Below are 12,996 nucleotides of genomic sequence, written 5' to 3' on the forward strand. Positions count from 1 at the left end.
TGAGCACCAGCCGCCACTGCCCCCCAGCACATATCTAACTCTCCACACCCCCTGCTAGCATTAGCCCTCTCCCCAGGACATATCTGACCCCTGCGTTCCGTGCAGAACATTCACAATTCAGCCACGCGCACTGTTTGCTGCGGCGAGCTATGCGCCACATTACTACTCTCTTTCATGCCACCAAAAGTATCCAAGGGCTTTTACAAACTTATAGCTTATACCAGCCCCCCCCCCCCCCAAAAAAAAATGTTGCCGCGAAAGTGTTCGGGTTTGGCTTGAAAAAAAGGGGACAACCCTAGCCAGGATGCATGCTGCCAATTTTCACAAGATCCCTGACTCGCACTCAGCCCAGTTTCTAATATGTTGCAGCAGCCAAATTTTGATCCCTCTTCTCAACATGTTTCAAACAAGGGAACCTCAAATCAGCCGACCCAATGTTACAGATCGGGTGCCGATGTCTTGCCTAGCGATAAATGCTTGTTGTGCATGCAATGCCATTCCTTGTTAATGGCAGCCCAAACGTAGCAGAAAAAGACTTGTATTTTCATGCACAAAATTGCTTGAAGCTCAAAAAGGTGCCTCAGCTACTTTTGCAATGTTTGTTGTGCATTGGGCAACTCATTGAAATGAATGGACTGCCCTATGCATGTGGTACAAAAAGCGCTCATATGCGCGGCACGATTCTCGGAACACTAGATGTGAATAAAGACTTACAGTCTCTGGACATCGCTAGTGCCCTCCTATCCTCTTCTGAAACTTTTTGTGTAATAATTTACAATATTTTCAGATGTTCCTGACAAGCCAGTTATTAAGAAATATGGGGAACCCATAGAAGGAAAGGACATCACTCTGGAATGTTCTACCAAAGCAAATCCCCCGGTCTCCCTCTATGTCTGGTTGAAGGATGGGGCAGAGTGCTATAACCACACCAGTAATCAGTTCACAATCTACAATATAAAGGAAGACGATTCCGGATCTTACACATGTTTGGCTCGTAACAAGCTGGGAGAAGCAAAGTCTGACAAACTAGATCTGAATGTGATATGTGAGTATTACACTGAGCTGTATTTATGTCATTTATATGTAATGGTAACAGTGATGTTAATATTATAAAAGCAAAATAGATATAAAACCCTTGGTTTAAAGTGGTTATGAACCCTTACACATATTCAGTGAAGTGAATGGCCTCGGGTGATACACAGAGATGAAACAAATCCTCCTACACACGTTGTACCTGTTTATCTGCAGTTTTCTCTTCTATATATAGCCATTCAAAGTAGAGAAACAAGCTACTTTTGCAATGTTTGTTCTATATTGGGCAACTCATTGAAATGAATGGACTGCCCTATGCATGTGGTACAAAAGGCGCTCATATGCGCGACACAATTCTCGGAATGCTAAATGTGAATACAGACTTACAGTCTATGGACATCGGTAGTGCCCTCCTATCCTGTTCTGAAACTATTTGTGTAATTAGTGGGAGTGCTTTAGCACTCCCACTATTGTCATTCGTTTTTTTATTTATTAATCATCATCATCATCATCATCTTATTATTATTATTCCGTACGTTTTTTGGCTCTGCGTAACTTCTGCATACTTTCAGCTATTAAAGCCATTGAACTTTTAAAATGTTCAGCTCTTTCAGCTGATGATGGGGCTTCTTCAACTTTTTTTTCAACTATTTATACTTTTTAAAATATTAAGCTTTTTAACACTTTTTTTAAAATTGAAGTCAATGAGAGCATGCTTAAAATCCTTTAAATCTTCTTCCCCTACCAAAAGTTTCAGCTCCTTCATACTTTCACCTACAGACTCCAAACAAACTTTAAAATGTTCACAAAATATTCAGCCATCTGGCTATATCTTTTCAGTTTGATATCTTTTACAGTTTTTGTGAAAAAGCTGATTAAGTTTAGTGATCATTTCAGGAAATTGCATTAATTTAGGGCATCCATGCTTTTGTTGTCTGTTTTGTTTCCATGCTTACCAAAGCTTCTTATACACAGTGATGGGCAGTGGGGGGGAGGCAGCTGGAGCATCTCAGATTACAGAGCCTGGAGGAGAGTACAGACACACCATGTACTGATTTATAATAGAGCAATATGATGGGGCAGTTTTGATGGTGGCAATATGATGGGGCAGTTTTGATGGTGGCAATATGATGGGGCAGTTTTGATGCTATTCAGCATTCCCACCCATTTTCTCCAGGAAATGCATTTTCTAGTCATTTACAATATTTTCAGATGTTCCTGACAAACCAGTTATTAAGAAATATGGGGAACCCATAGAAGGAAAGGACATCACATTGGAATGTTCTACCAAAGCAAATCCCCCGGTCTCCCTCTATGTCTGGTTGAAGGATGGGGCAGAGTGCTATAACCACACCAGTAATCAGTTCACAATCTACAATATAAAGGAAGACAATTTCGGATCTTACACATGTTTGGCTCATAACAAGCTGGGAGAAGCAATGTCTGACAAGCTAGATCTGAATGTGATATGTGAGTATTACACTGAGCTGTATTTATGTCATTTATATGTAATGGTAACAGTGATGTTAATATAATAAAAGCAAAATAGATATAAAACCCTTTGTTTAAAGTGGTTATGAACCCTTGCACATATTCAGTGAAGTGAATGGCCTCGGGTGATACACAGAGATGAAACAAATCCTCCTACACACGTTGTACCTGTTTATCTGCAGTTTTCTCTTCTATACAGCCATTCAAAGTAGAGAAACAAGCTACTTTTGCAATGTTTGTTCTATATTGGGCAACTCATTGAAATGAATGGACTGCCCTATGCATGTGGTACAAAAAGCGCTCATATGCGCGACACAATTCTCGGAATGCTAAATGTGAATACAGACTTACAGTCTATGGACATCGGTAGTGCCCTCCTATCCTGTTCTGAAACTTTTTGTGTAATTAGTGGGAGTGCTTTAGCAGTCCCACTATTGTTATTCGTTTTTTTATTTATTAATCATCATCATCATCATCATCTTATTATTATTATTCCGTACGTTTTTTGGCTCTGTGTAACTTCTGCATACTTTCAGCTATTAAAGCCATTGAACTTTTAAAATGTTCAGCTCTTTCAGCTGATGATGGGACTTCTTCAACTTTTTTTTCCACTATTTATACTTTTTAAAATGTTAAGTTTTTTAACACTTTTTTTTAACATTGAAGTCAATGAGAGCATGCTTAAAATCCTTAAAATCTTCTTCCGCTACCAAAAGTTTCAGCTCCTTCATACTTTCACCTACAGACGCCAAACAAACTTTAAAATGTTCACAAAATATTCAGCTATCTGGCTATATCTTTTCAGTTTGATATCTTTTACAGTGTTTGTGAAAAAGCTGTTTAAGTTTAGTGATCATTTCAGGAAATTGCATTTATTTAGGGCATCCAGGCTTTTGTTGTCTGTTTGTTTCCATGGTTACCAAAGCTTCTTATACATAGTGATGGGCAGTGGGGGGAGGCGGCTGGAGCATCTCAGATTACAGAGCCTGGGGGAGAGCACAGACACACCATGTACTGATTTACAATAGAGCAATATGATGGGGCAGTTTTGTTGGTGGCAATATGATGGGGCAGTTTTGATGCTATTCAGCATTCCCACCCATTTTCTCCAGGAAATGCATTTTCTAGTAATTTACAATATTTTCAGATGTTTCTGACAAACCAGTTATTAAGAAATATGGGGAACCCATAGAAGGAAAGGACATCACATTGGAATGTTCTACCAAAGCAAATCCCCCGGTCTCCCTCTATGTCTGGTTGAAGGATGGGGCAGAGTGCTATAACCACACCAGTAATCAGTTCACAATCTACAATATAAAGGAAGACGATTCCGGATCTTACACATGTTTGGCTCGTAACAAGCTGGGAGAAGCAATGTCTGATAAGCTAGATCTGAATGTGATATGTGAGTATTACACTGAGCTGTATTTATGTCATTTATATGTAATGGCAACAGTGATGTTAATATTATAAAAGCAAAATAGATATAAAACCCTTGGTTTAAAGTGGTTATGAACCCTTGCACATATTCAGTGAAGTGAATGGCCTCGGGTGATACACAGAGATGAAACAAATCCTCCTACACACGTTGTACCTGTTTATCTGCAGTTTTCTCTTCTATATACAGCCATTCAAAGTAGAGAAACAAGCTACTTTTGCAATGTTTGTTCTATATTGGGCAACTCATTGAAATGAATGGACTGCCCTATGCATGTGGTACAAAAGGCGCTCATATGCGCGACACAATTCTCAGAATGCTAAATGTGAATACAGACTTACAGTCTATGGACATCGGTAGTGCCCTCCTATCCTGTTCTGAAACTTTTTGTGTAATTAGTGGGAGTGCTTTAGCAGTCCCACTATTGTTATTCGTTTTTTTATTTATTAATCATCATCATCATCATCTTATTATTATTATTATTCCGTACGTTTTTTGGCTCTGTGTAACTTCTGCATACTTTCAGCTATTAAAGCCATTGAACTTTTAAAATGTTCAGCTCTTTCAGCTGATGATGGGACTTCTTCAACTTTTTTTTCCACTATTTATACTTTTTAAAATGTTAAGTTTTTTAACACTTTTTTTTAACATTGAAGTCAATGAGAGCATGCTTAAAATCCTTAAAATCTTCTTCCGCTACCAAAAGTTTCAGCTCCTTCATACTTTCACCTACAGACGCCAAACAAACTTTAAAATGTTCACAAAATATTCAGCTATCTGGCTATATCTTTTCAGTTTGATATCTTTTACAGTGTTTGTGAAAAAGCTGTTTAAGTTTAGTGATCATTTCAGGAAATTGCATTTATTTAGGGCATCCAGGCTTTTGTTGTCTGTTTGTTTCCATGGTTACCAAAGCTTCTTATACATAGTGATGGGCAGTGGGGGGAGGCGGCTGGAGCATCTCAGATTACAGAGCCTGGGGGAGAGCACAGACACACCATGTACTGATTTACAATAGAGCAATATGATGGGGCAGTTTTGTTGGTGGCAATATGATGGGGCAGTTTTGATGCTATTCAGCATTCCCACCCATTTTCTCCAGGAAATGCATTTTCTAGTAATTTACAATATTTTCAGATGTTTCTGACAAACCAGTTATTAAGAAATATGGGGAACCCATAGAAGGAAAGGACATCACATTGGAATGTTCTACCAAAGCAAATCCCCCGGTCTCCCTCTATGTCTGGTTGAAGGATGGGGCAGAGTGCTATAACCACACCAGTAATCAGTTCACAATCTACAATATAAAGGAAGACGATTCCGGATCTTACACATGTTTGGCTCGTAACAAGCTGGGAGAAGCAAAGTCTGACAAGCTAGATCTGAATGTGATATGTGAGTATTACACTGAGCTGTATTTATGTCATTTATATGTAATGGCAACAGTGATGTTAATATTATAAAAGCAAAATAGATATAAAACCCTTGGTTTAAAGTGGTTATGAACCCTTGCACATATTCAGTGAAGTGAATGGCCTCGAGTGATACACAGAGATGAAACAAATCCTCCTACACACGTTGTACCTGTTTATCTGCAGTTTTCTCTTCTATATATAGCCATTCAAAGTAGAGAAACAAGCTACTTTTGCAATGTTTGTTCTATATTGGGCAACTCATTGAAATGAATGGACTGCCCTATGCATGTGGTACAAAAGGCGCTCATATGCGCGACACAATTCTCAGAATGCTAAATGTGAATACAGACTTACAGTCTATGGACATCTGTAGTGCCCTCCTATCCTGTTCTGAAACTTTTTGTGTAATTAGTGGGAGTGCTTTAGCACTCCCACTATTGTCATTCGTTTTTTTATTTATTAATCATCATCATCATCTTATTATTATTATTCCGTACGTTTTTTGGCTCTGCGTAACTTCTGCATACTTTCAGCTATTAAAGCCATTGAACTTTTAAAATGTTCAGCTCTTTCAGCTGATGATGGGACTTCTTCAACTTTTTTTTCCACTATTTATACTTTTTAAAATATTAAGCTTTTTAACACTTTTTTTAACATTGAAGTCAATGAGAGCATGCTTAAAATCCTTAAAATCTTCTTCCGCTACCAAAAGTTTCAGCTCCTTCATACTTTCACCTACAGACGCCAAACAAACTTTAAAATGTTCACAAAATATTCAGCTATCTGGCTATATCTTTTCAGTTTGATATCTTTTACAGTGTTTGTGAAAAAGCTGTTTAAGTTTAGTGATCATTTCAGGAAATTGCATTTATTTAGGGCATCCAGGCTTTTGTTGTCTGTTTGTTTCCATGGTTACCAAAGCTTCTTATACATAGTGATGGGCAGTGGGGGGAGGCGGCTGGAGCATCTCAGATTACAGAGCCTGGGGGAGAGCACAGATACACCATGTACTGATTTACAATAGAGCAATATGATGGGGCAGTTTTGTTGGTGGCAATATGATGGGGCAGTTTTGATGGTGGCAATATGATGGGGCAGTTTTGATGCTATTCAGCATTCCCACCCATTTTCTCCAGGAAATGCATTTTCTAGTCATTTACAATATTTTCAGATGTTCCTGACAAACCAGTTATTAAGAAATATGGGGAACCCATAGAAGGAAAGGACATCACACTGGAATGTTCTACCAAAGCAAATCCCCCGGTCTCCCTCTATGTCTGGTTGAAGGATGGGGCAGAGTGCTATAACCACACCAGTAATCAGTTCACAATCTACAATATAAAGGAAGACGATTCCGGATCTTACACATGTTTGGCTCGTAACAAGCTGGGAGAAGCAAAGTCTGACAAGCTAGATCTGAATGTGATATGTGAGTATTACACTGAGCTGTATTTATGTCATTTATATGTAATGGTAACAGTGATGTTAATATAATAAAAGCAAAATAGATATAAAACCCTTGGTTTAAAGTGGTTATGAACCCTTGCACATATTCAGTGAAGTGAATGGCCTCGGGTGATACACAGAGATGAAACAAATCCTCCTACACACGTTGTACCTGTTTATCTGCAGTTTTCTCTTCTATACAGCCATTCAAAGTAGAGAAACAAGCTACTTTTGCAATGTTTGTTCTATATTGGGCAACTCATTGAAATGAATGGACTCAGGGCCAGATTAAGAGCATCATGGGCCTGGTGCTAAGGATTTTGGTGGCCTTTTAATGAAAATAAATAAAATGCAAAACAATTTTTTGTTAAATTAAATTAAAGAGAGGGGGGGTGATACCGAGATAGGGGGCTGAGGAAGGGGAAGAGAGAGAGAAAGGGGATGAGAGAGAGGGGACAAGAGAGAGGGGGAAAGAAAAAATGGAATAGAGAGAGGGTGGTGGGAAAGAGTGCGTTGGAGGGGGCAAGAGAGAGAATGGGGGATGAAGGTGGTGAGAGAGAACAGGGTAAAAGAGAGGGGATGAGAGACAGAGGGGGTGAGTGGGTAAAAGAGAGAAAGAGGGGGGGAGTGAGAGTGAGGGGGAGAGTTGGGGGGGGGGGAAGCACAGCATAGTACATTGGAGGGGGGGGGGGGGGATAGCCCAGTACATTACATGGTTGGCACAACACATTACATGGTGGATACATGGATACAGTACATTTAATGGTGGGCAAAGCACAGCAAATTACATAGTGGGCACAGCACATGACATGGTTGGTACTGCACAACACAGCACATTCCATGGTGGACACAACACAGCACAAGGTGAGCATAGGACCTTATATGGTGAGCACAGCACATGACATGGCGGGCACAGCTGAGCACATTACATAGTGAGCACTGCACAGCACATTATATGGTGGGCACAGCATATTATATGTTGGGTACTGCACATGGCATAGTGGGCACTGCACAGCACAAAACAAGGTGGGCGCTGAATGACACCACATGACATGGTGGGCACTGCACGACACAGCACAGCACATTAAATGGTGGACACCGCACATGACATGGTAAGCCCTGCACACCACATTCCATTGGGCACATTGGTGGGCACTGCATGACACAGCACAGGCAATTACACTATGAGCACAGCACATTAAATAGTGGACACCGCACATGATATGGTGAGCCCCCACATTTCATTGCGGGTACTGCAGGACACATGCCATGGTGGACAATGTACAGCACATTACATGGTGGGCACAGCACATCACATGGTAGGCACTGCATGGTGCAGCACATGACATGGTGGGCACAACACATCACATGACATGGTGGGCACTGCACAGCAATTTACATGGTGGGCACTGTATGACACATCACATTACATGGTGGGCACTGCCTGGCACAGCACATTACATGGTGGGTACAACACATTACATGGTGGGCACTGCATAGCATAGCACATTACATGTTAGGAACAGCATATTAAATGGTGGGCACTGCTGAACAGCACAGCACATTACACAGTGGGCACAATACATTACATGCTGAGCACAGCACATGGCATGGTGGGAACTGCACATGACATGGTGGGCACTGCATGGAACAGCACATTACATGTTGGGCACGGCACATTACATGATGGGATCACTGCATGGTACAGCACATGATATGGTGGCCATTGCACATGACATGGTGGGCACTGGGAGGCACATAACATGACATGGTGGGCACTGCACATTACATGGAAGGCACTGCTTGGCACAGTATATGACATGGTGGGTACTGCATGGCACATGACATGACATGGTCGGCACTGCACATTACATGGTGGGCACTGCACATTGCATGGTGGGAACAGCACATGACATTGTGGGCGCTGCACATTAGATGGTGGGTACTGCAAGGCACAGCATGACATAGTGGGCACTGCTCATCACATGAAGAGCAATGCAATGTACAGCACATGGCATGGTGGGCACTGCACGTTACATAGTGAGCACTGCAATGCACAGCAAATTACATACTGGACACAGCACATTACATGGGGGCACTGCAATGCACATGACATGACATGGTGGGCACTGCACAACATAGTGGGCACTGCACATTACATAGTGGGCACTGCATTGCACATGACATGGTGGGCACTGCAATGCACAGCACATGACATGGTGGGCACTGGGCACAAGAGAGCACATGACATGGTGGGCAAAAGAGCACATTACATGGGTTCACTGGGCACCAGAGCACATTACATGGGGTCACTGGGCACAAGAGCACATTACATGGGGGGCACTGGGCACAAGAGAGCACATGACATGGTGGGCACTGGGCACAAGAGCACATTACATGGGGGGCACTGGGTACAAGAGAGCACATTACATGTGGAGCACTGGGTACAAGAGAGCACATTCCATGGGGGGCACTGGGTACAAGAGAGCACATTACATGGGGGGCACAAGAGAGCACATTGCATGGGGGCACTGGGCACATTACATGGGGGTCACTGGGCACATTACATGGGGGGCATTGGGCACAAGAGAGCACATTACATGGGGGGCACTGGGCACAAGAGAGCACATTACATGGGGGGAAGCAGCAGTGTGTCCCCTAGCACAATAATTACACAACACCTCCCTAACATATTTTCTTTTTTTTTTTTTTTTTTTTTTTTTTTATCGTTCAAAAGATTTATTAATTTTAGAAATAATAAATAACAACAAACACAGAATATTTGACAAAACAAAAATATTAAAATATAACATTAAAGTACAAATATTATAAAAAAATAATAATTAAATACATATAAAAAAAAAAAAAAAATGCAAATAAGTAAAAATAAACCCACTAAAATAAGAGAGGGGTGCTCCATCATATACAACCTATGAAGATGCATGCAAATTATAACTACAGATATCTAAGTAAAAAGGGAATAAAATACCAAGGAGGAATAATAAACATTCCAAAAAAATAAATAGAAAAAGTGTGGTTATTATATAATCTAGAGAAGACTAGAGTATACAATTATTTATATCTGAAATGTCAGGAGCTCAATAAACTAGAAAAGACAGAAATATATCAATTTTACATATTTGAGCAAAACGAAATCCTGACCTTAGGTATACTTCAATATAGAAAACAAATACTGTAGTATAATTAAAGGTTTTTTGAAGAAGTATGGAAGAGAAAATGGTAAAAGGAGATGGGGACAGAAAGGAGGGGGAGAGATAATTATTTAACTCCAGGTATAAATTATAGTTTATATAGCTAAATATTATACCAGAAAGAGAGAGAGAGAAAGAAAATATATACATATATATATAAATTACCATGACAAGAGCGTTCGATTATCAAAATTATCTGACATATAGTATCTAATCCATGGTCTCCATATGTTATTGAATTTTGACAGACGATTCTTATCTAAAGCATCCATTTTGGCATGTATAAAAGATTGGTTCATTCTAGTTTTGGTTTCTGAAATATTCACAACAGATGTTTTCCAAGCATTGGCTACTGTCTGTTTTGCGGCTATCAGGAACGTGAGGAATAGTTTGAATTGGTTCTGTGTGAGGGAATCTGGTTTTAGATTAAGAAGAGCTAGCATTGGGTCTGGTGAAATAGAACAATCGAATATTTTCGAGATAATCAGAAAGACATTTTTCCAAAATGAGTACACAATAGGACAATGCCACCAGGTGTGCATATAAGTACCCTGTTCCGGACAGCCGCGAAAACAGAGGCCTGAATTATCAATTGTGAATTTGGCTAATCTGGCAGGAACCAAATACCATCTTGTAAGCACCTTATAAGATGTCTCAATTGCCAAAATGTTTGTGGAAGAAGATTTAGTATTAGACCAGATATGAGACCAAGTTTTGGGATCAATCGTGCGCTCAAGATCTTTTTCCCAAGTGGATGTATATGTAGGTATTATTGTGTTAGATTTAGTAATCAATTGAGTGTAAATTGTAGAGATACAACCCTTGGCGTGAGGTTCTTTGAGGCAGATTTTTTCAAATTGGGAAATAGATTGTAGATTTTCACTAGAGTTAAGGAAAGGAGTATAAAAATTTTTAATTTGTAGGTATCTAAATAGTTCAGATTGGGGTAACCCCGAAGTATCACATAGTTCTGGGAAAGGCCGTATCGAGGACAATGTTGCCAAATCATGTAGGCAAGTAATGCCAGCTTTAGACCAGGCTTTAAAAGTTTTAGGATATATCCAGGCTGGGTAGAAGGATGGATTTTTATGGAAGGAAAGAAGTGGGTTATGCAGTGATTGTAAGCCATGTGAAGTCCTATGTTTATCCCACAAAGATAGGGAATGCCTAGTGATTGGATTTTTTAAAGTCTTGCGAACTGCAGGTTGTAACCATAGTAAATTATTGACAATAAAAGGGTCGCAGTCAATAGCCTCAATGGATACCCATATAGGGATCTCCGTTGTCGAGTGATATTTTGTTAATTGTGCCAACTGAGCTGCTTTATAATATAATGTAAAATCTGGGAATCCCAGACCACCCATACATTTAGGGAGAACTAAGGTATTCTTATGTAGTCGGGGTTTTATTTTACCCCACGTGAATTGTATCGCCTTTTGCTGAATCAATCTGAGAAAATAAGCAGGAATATGAATAGGCAGCGTTCTAAATAAATATAAGAATTTGGGAAGTATGGTCATTTTTATAATGTTAATTTTTCCAAACCATGAGATCGGTAGGGATGACCAGTTTGATAATAGACTGGTGATGTGTTTCAGTAAAGTTGGATAATTTGCTGCAAATAAGTCAGAAGGATCAGGAGTGAGTTGGACACCCAAATATGGAAGACTATGAACTACCCATTTAAAGGGTAGAGAGTCTTGTAAAGTTTGTTTAACTTTTTCGTTAAGTGAGATATTAAGCGCCAGTGATTTTTGGACATTAACTTTAAGGCCTGAGATAAGCGAAAAATCCTGTAATATAATCATAAGGTTTGGGGCAGAAGTTTGTGGTGAGGATAAAAATAGCAGGATGTCATCCGCAAATAAGCATATTTTATGATGGCATCCACCTAAATCTATACCTGTGATTGTAGGTTCCATTCTTATTCTTTCTGCTAGTGGTTCAATTAGCAATGCAAATAATAATGGAGAGAGTGGACAACCTTGACGTGTCCCTCTCTGTATATTAAATTCATCTGATTTGTACCCTGCATATTTAATGTAGGCTTTGGGATTTTGATATAATGCGGAAATCCATTGTAAAAAGTGTGAACCAAAGCCCCATTTATTAAGGGTAAATTGCATGTAGGACCATGATACAGTGTCGAATGCTTTCTTAATATCTAAGGAAAGAAAGCAGGTTGGGATTCGGCGTGCCTTAGCGGCATGTGACAGAAGTGCTGCACGTCTGATATTATCGCCAGCCTGTCGGATAGGTATGAAGCCTACTTGGTCCCGATGTATGAGGCTACCAATAATCTTATTTAATCTATTGGCTAAAATTTTTGCCAGAATTTTTATGTCTAGATTTAATAAAGAAATAGGACGGTAGTTTGACCATATTGTTTCATCCGTATGTGGCTTGGGTATCATGCAAATAATTGCAGACAGTGATTCCCTCCTGAAGGAATGACCCTCCAATAGGGAATTAAAGGTATTCATCAAAACCGGTGATAGGATATTTGCATAAGTTTTGTAGTAGAGAGCAGAAAATCCATCAGGACCAGGCCTTTTGTTTAATTTCAGGTTCTTGATAACTTCAAGCACCTCTTCAATAGACACAGATTTTTCCATCATTTCCAATTGTGTTTTGGATAAAGTTGGGAGGGATATGTGAGAGAAGAAATCATTTGCTTTGGATAGATCTAGCTCATTATCGGATGAGTACAAATCTTTTAATTGTGATTTAAATTTATTTAAGATTTTCAGTGGATTATTTGTATATACATCTCTGGAGGTCTTAAGACGAATAGGTTTAGTTGAGGTATGGCAGGATTTTAGAACCTTGGCTAAAAGTGTGTTTGGTTTGTTTGCGTTCATATAGAAGTTATGTTGCGATCTTTTAATGGTTTTGTCTGCACATTCAGTAAGGAATAAATCGAATTCCAATTTGGCTTTATCTAAATCTGCTTTGGAAGAAG

The 12,996-nt window shown here is 39.7% G+C and overlaps 1 protein-coding gene across 1 annotated transcript in view; it reads left to right on the plus strand.

Moving 5' to 3' along the window:
* Positions 1-5,089: 5,089 nt before the first annotated feature.
* Positions 5,090-12,996, plus strand: part of LOC143933374 (B-cell receptor CD22-like) — a 131,132-nt gene continuing 123,225 nt past the window's right edge. Inside the window, exons 1-2 of the mRNA XM_077456242.1 lie at positions 5,090-5,356; positions 6,548-6,805. The gene's annotated coding sequence lies outside the window, so the exon portion shown is untranslated. The remainder of the gene's footprint in view (positions 5,357-6,547; positions 6,806-12,996) is intronic.

This window comes from Lithobates pipiens, unplaced genomic scaffold, assembly GCF_037356315.1.
Source record: "Lithobates pipiens isolate NorthernLeopardFrog02 unplaced genomic scaffold, aLitPip1_a1.2 Scaffold_27, whole genome shotgun sequence".
Lineage (NCBI taxonomy): Eukaryota > Metazoa > Chordata > Amphibia > Anura > Ranidae > Lithobates > Lithobates pipiens.